A 6,366-nucleotide genomic window follows, 5' to 3' on the forward strand; every position below is an offset into this window, starting at 1 on the left:
AAAAAAAAAAGTTTAAAAAAAAAAAAAAAAAAAAAAAGAAGCTTCCAGGCCTAGGCCTAGGGATAGTTATATAGAAAAGCTCACGGCTCAGCCCAAGCTATGCATTCGTAAGGCTTGGGTACGGCTCTCATCTCACTTCACCACTTCATCATAAGAAATAAAAGTGACATTTATCTTTGCAAACTCAAAAAAAAAAAAAAAAGGAAGTAAATTTCGATCACTTTGTCACAACTTCTTAAGGGCCACAAATTTTACAATGGTGATAAATGAAGACAGAGCTGATATTTTCAAAAGAACATGTGGGAGAAATATTTTGAAAATGAAGGGTGATGAACATTGTGCCAATGCACTTGTGTTTCTACTCTACATAATTTGCATCACATATAAAGCTAATTCATCTGAATATTTAAGAACCTGAAAACAAAACTGTCTAACTTGGTTTAAAATCCTCCAAAAGATTCATAAAGGAAGATAAGTAATGCAAGCTTCTTTCAACAAAACTCTAGCATTATCAGTGTATGAGATTTATAAATGGGAGTGATACAGTGATATCAAATGGTACACTATTTAATTTGTATGTCTAGGTTGATGTAAGGCATCTCTTTTCTCATATTTTGTCACTAAATTCAAGCGTAGAAATGAACTATACTGAGAGTTCTTTGTTTCTAAATGTCACATTGATTTAAAATATAACACAAGTATTAATTGTTAATATTGACAAAATCATCATTTCTACTATAAAATCACTAATTTTGTCTCACTCTTAAATCCCATTTTATATGCATTCTATAATTTATCATAATTATATCTTGATTTTAAAACAAATATCCATTTTTGGTAGAGTCGACTAATTTATTGGATGGAATACCTCTAGGATTCTGTTGGGAGCTATTAAGACAACACAATTGTCCTGATCTCTGAATTGGGCCTCTCCCCCCGAGAAGAAAAGGGGGTCAAAAGTGGGCCACCAACTCACCACTCAGAGAACAACCACAGATTGTTCCAGCCCTAAGTCAGCGCTGGATGTCCTGACCTCAAGATGTACCCTGATACCGCCAAGTTCCTGCTTCCCAGTGTAGTCGCCAAAAGAAAACTTTCCACTGTCCCATCCCTCCTGCTGAGAAGTACTTCCCCTTTTGCTTGTGCATTTAAACCTTGGGCCTGGCTAATACATTGGAACCTTGATGCCACTCAGAATGTTTCTGTGTCATTATTCGCACAAGGTTCTCGTCTCTCTCTACCCCCCAATTTGGTTCTTAGGAGAAGGTCCCCTCGAGACCCTTGAATAACTGAACCTGCTGGACGGGTCAGGATTCAAGTTAGAGAGAAAGCCAAAGGCAGCATTTTGCTCTGTTTTAAACACCTCCAGACTGTGGGCCTTCCTTCTCCCCAGGGCTCGTTGGCCACCAGCCCATCAGGACAAAGGAACAGAGTTGCTGAACAGTGTTTCGGGTGGTTCTGAGATGTCTCATTAGCATGGGGAGGCACTCCAGGAATCTCAGGTGCTAGCTGAACAGGTTCTTATCAGGAGAAAGAAAGCAAAACCTGTATCTAACCAAGACTACACAACATTCTCAAGGTAAAGGGTATGGGGGTTTTGAGCTCCCCAGACAAGGTCAGGGAAGGAGAAGCCCTGCTGGTAAAGAGAGTCTGACCTTCTGCACCAGGCTCAGGGCTTTCAGATGTCAGACTTCAACCTTAATTAGCAGGGTTTCTCCTCCACACAGGGCCCCAGTCCCTTTAACTGTAGAAATAAAAGCAAGTAAAAGTTTAAAGGACAATCATAGGCTGACAAGAAACAAAGGGAATCGCAAAGCATCAGTACAGAAAGTGTGGTTAAGGTAGCCAGAGTGTAGTCTTTGGTGGATGCTAAAAGAGATGGGATGAGAGCCTCCCACCTGATCAAAGAACAAGGATTCCTCCCCCTGCCCTCACAATGCATCACATGCACACCCTGTTTTGTGAAGAATCAGGAAAAGCTCTACTTTCGAGGTAGATATTATTCCTGAGAAGGAGTTGTGATTAGATCAGTTCAGATAATTTACAATGTGACAGTTCTCTTCCTCTCTCTTCCAACAATGTAAATTTCCTCTAAGCAAATAAATAAAGAAGAGCCTTCTCAAAAAACAAAGGCTTCAGAGGGAGTAATCTATTCAACCAATAACTATGTCATTTAAGAATGACAGCTGTTTGACTGAAGAGATGGCCCAGCAGTTAAGAGCACTAGCTGCTCTTCCAGAGGTCCTGAGTTCACTTCCCAGAAACCACGTAGAAGATCTCACATCCTCTTCTGGCATACAGATAGAGCACTCATATACATAAATAAACAAATCTTTTTAAAAATAGTTTTAAAAAAGAATAATTGCTATTCATTGCCAAAATAAAAATTTTCTAACTAGGAGGCTTTCTCAATTTTTAATGAGGAATCAAAGTAAGAAATGAATTATAATATTGGGCATACATTTGATCCCAGCATTTAGGAAGCAGAGGCAGGTGGATTTCTGTGAGTTCAAGACTAACCTGGTCTATATAGCAGCTTCCAAGATATCTAGAGTTACATAGAAATACAATTAATTAATTAATTAACAAATAAATAAGACTGTATCCCAATTCACAAAACAATTTTCTCTTATTATAGAGAATATATCTGTTCCATTAAAACAAATTTGACCATGACTTTCTAAATGACTTTTCTTTCCACTAATAAACCCACACCTTCAATTTGAAGGACACTGAATTAGTGTCTGTCACCTACTCAGCCGCCATGCCTCCAGCATCCTCTACACATCTACAACAATGTTACTGTTCTCCTTCTTGTACTGTATTATTATTCCATATGTTTGTAAAATTGAACAAGCTGTCCTTCCAAATGAATATGTCTGCAAAGTTTTACTGTTCCCATAAGCCTTTGAAGGAGGGTTATGACCAAAAAGGAGGCAATGACCAAAATGATTTGGTCCTTGGAGAACAGACAGCACCGCTAAGAGTTGAATCAGAAGGCAACGTTAAGAGTAAAGTCTTCTGCTCTGTGAGAAACACAGCAGTGTGAAAAAGTGATTACAGAACACATAAAGCACTTGCTGTGTACAAAGGACCAACCTTTCCATCACCCTCACCTATATCTCTATCAGCTCAACGAGATAAGGACTATTTGGCTGACCCCATTTCACAGATGAAGAAAGGAGGTAGTTTGGCCAGCTTACTCTGTCATGGTAGCTCTTAACCATTGTCTTGCCTACCCCCAAAATCCTTCCTTTTAAAATATTAACATTTTCTATTTGCATTCATGTCAACCAATATTTAACAGAGAGGAAGGGAAACATCGTAACTAGAACACAACATCATAATTGGCATAAAACGTTGTCCTGCAACACAGAGAAACGGAGCATCTTCACGGGTTGAATGATGAGGAATAACTGCCCAGGTATTTTTTTTTTCTCTGCCTCTGCGCTACAGTGAACCTCGGGCAAACCATGTGACCTCTCTGAGCTTCAGCATGTTTATCTTCAGATTAGATGGTTGAGAGAGAAGGTCTCGAAAGACTCACTACCTCAAACATTCTAAGAGTCTGAAAGCTGCTCAGGAGAAAATGAAGCCCAAATCAAGAGAACAATATAAGTAACATAAGTAGCAAAAATAAATAAACGAATAAATATTTTTTTAAAAAAAGAGGTGCAAACAAAGGAGTTGAAATAGGGGAGAGGAGGGAAAAGGAGACCCACATGGAAAAAGGCTCTTAGATGATGGTGTTGAATTACTGAGTTTGCTGGGTGGGGCTATTAAAGAAAGCACTACTTGGTGACAATGGCACATGCATTTAATCCCAGTACTTAGGAGGCAGAGGCTGGCTGATCTCTGCTTGAGTTCGAAGGTTAGGCCAGCCTGGTCTCCAAAGAGAGTTCCAAGACAGCCAGGACTACACAAAGAAAGCCTGTCTCAAAGAAACCAAATAAAGGATAGATAGATAGATAGATAGATAGATAGATAGATAGATAGATAGATAGATAGATAGATAGATAGATAGATAGACAAGAAGTGTTATTAAAATGTAATACCTTTTATATAACGTGTTGCTTTCAAATAACAATAAGAGCCAAGTCCAGTGGGAGGCAACTAACTACAGCATGAGGTAGACAGGTAATACTGGGGGGTCGGGGAGGGTGAAGGAACACAGGCTGGAGAGCTGGGGAAGTGCTTAGGAGGGACGGGGTTTCCTGGGTGGAGGCTGCAGGGGTGAACCGCGAATCCACAGGAAAGAAGAGCAGCACGCCCAGCGCCCAGCGGTGCTGAGCCAGGATCACGCATTCTTCACATGCCCCAGATATCTGCTGTCATGGTCATCTCACGCCCAATCCTTCACTCTGTCCTTAGAAACATCTGGCAGGCTAGGGTTGAAACTGTGGGGTGAAAGTCAGCCAAGAATGTCTGGAAATGAGTTACTTCTCAGATTTAATTATTTCTCAAAACCTGTCTGGAAAGAGGAATGACCTGGAGCCCTTTCCTGCCTCCTTCTGGAAATGGAGAGAACCCAAAACATCTGAAAGCGTCTAAAAGTTTTGCTGGACATGAATCTCCTGGGTAAACTAATGTTTTTGATTTGAACATAAATCAGATCAGGTTTTTTGTTGTTGTTATTGTTGTTCTTTTTACCGGGTGGGTCTCTTATTGAAGACAATCCCAAGGGGACAACATGAAATCACAGGTCCATAGACCTTACTCTCCAGGGAAAGGCGTGTCTGCTTTCTTACCAACTCCAGGTCTGATGTAGGCAGAAGTTCCTGATCTGGGCCTCTTCCAGATTTTACGTTTGTGAGAGTCAACCAGAGGCCTGAAGCATCTGGAACATTTTAATATCATAAGTTCTGATCTTCCTCATGTATTTGAGAAGTGAAAATACCTGGGCAGTTATTCCTTATCATTCAACCCGTGAAGATGCTCCGTTTCTCTGTGATGTAGGACAACGTTTTACTCCGATTATGATGTGTTCTAGTTACAATGTTTCCCTTTCTCTCTGTTAAATATTCTGCTTCTTGCTGTCTGAGTTATAGGAACTATTTTAAAGTCAGCATTGGGCACTTACTGTGTCTTGTTGTCTGGTTTATTTCTCATCAGGAGTTTTTCCTGTTTTGTTCCTTGATACCAGGATACCATGTGGGTCCTGCCCATATGGGGTCACTCTGCTTCATGTTCATTCCTCCTGAAGTGATGAAGAAGATAGAAATTAAAAGAACAGGCTACACAAGACCTTATTATGTGCCCTCGCCCACAACAGAGCTGCTAAGATTGAAAGCTGTAACTATCAATGGATTTGGGGCTCAGTCATCCCAGCAATAGCTGTTCTAGCGGCTGCTGGGTTGCAGGACCAGGGGGTTGCTCAGAGGCCATTCTGCACTACTTATTTAAGCTGCTCACTCCGTGTACCTCTGTTTCCTCGACTGCCAAAAGGGAAGTGCCTTTCTATGTTTCTGCCTTGTGGCTGCGGTTTTGGACTCGTGGGATGGCTGGGCCACCGACATGCCGCTGGGAAGGTGAAATTCTAAGACAGAGGTCCCAGCCCATGTTCTCTGGGTAACAAACAGCGGGGGCTAGAATGGAAGTTGTGGTTCTCAAACTCCTGTGTACCCAGACACTACTGGAGACCAGGAGCAGTTGGGAACGGGAGCCAGCAGGTCCAAGATGAGTCCAGGAGAGGGGAATTCAGCTTAGCTCACGGTGAGTGCCAGGAGTAGAGGGGCCTTCTATGGGAGTCATAGGCTTGGCTCTGTAGGAGGAAGGTCTCCCAGGCAGTCCTTGATAAAAGAGACAATCCTTGCTTGTCCAAACTGTTTTATTCATGGTAGGTGAAAATGAAAACACTCAAGATAAAACAGAGATTAAATACCTTTTGCCAGAAGGGAAGCCCATTGGCTAAACACTAGGGACCTATCCACATGTCTCATTATATAGAGAACTCTAGGCTCTATGCTACATGAGCAGTTGTCAAGGCCCTCCTAGTGGGCTGTCCTAGTCACGTGCTTCAGAACCAGAACCTGGTCGGGAGCTAGATCGAACTGCTGCTGTTTTCAATTATGAGATTTATCGGCGTCCTGAACTTGCTATGACCTTACCAGTTCTTCTGTCTGGTGGCACAGTCCACTGCCCGACAGGGAAGGGTCATGGTGCTTGCTGTGTAGGGACTATTTGCAGCATGAAGTGAGTCCATTCAGGTAAAATGGCATATGGTCCTTAGTGGACACAGTAACCGCTAAGGAATGTTAGTAACTTACTATCTTTAAAATCTTTTGTTGTAGGACCAGGAGTCAATAAGAATTATAGTCCTTTCCAGGAAAAACAGCTGCCAGACTTCCTCACTGGCAGAAGGCAGAT

The 6,366-nt window shown here is 41.7% G+C and overlaps 1 long non-coding RNA gene across 1 annotated transcript in view; it reads right to left on the reverse strand.

Annotated features, from left to right (window-relative positions):
- The window catches only part of LOC110311125, a 76,114-nt gene extending 71,248 nt beyond the window's left edge, over positions 1-4,866 (reverse strand). Inside the window, exon 1 of the long non-coding RNA XR_002379917.1 lies at positions 4,749-4,866. This is a non-coding gene — a long non-coding RNA (uncharacterized LOC110311125). The remainder of the gene's footprint in view (positions 1-4,748) is intronic.
- Positions 4,867-6,366: the final 1,500 nt, after the last annotated feature.

This window comes from Mus caroli, chromosome 16, assembly GCF_900094665.2.
Source record: "Mus caroli chromosome 16, CAROLI_EIJ_v1.1, whole genome shotgun sequence".
NCBI lineage: Eukaryota > Metazoa > Chordata > Mammalia > Rodentia > Muridae > Mus > Mus caroli.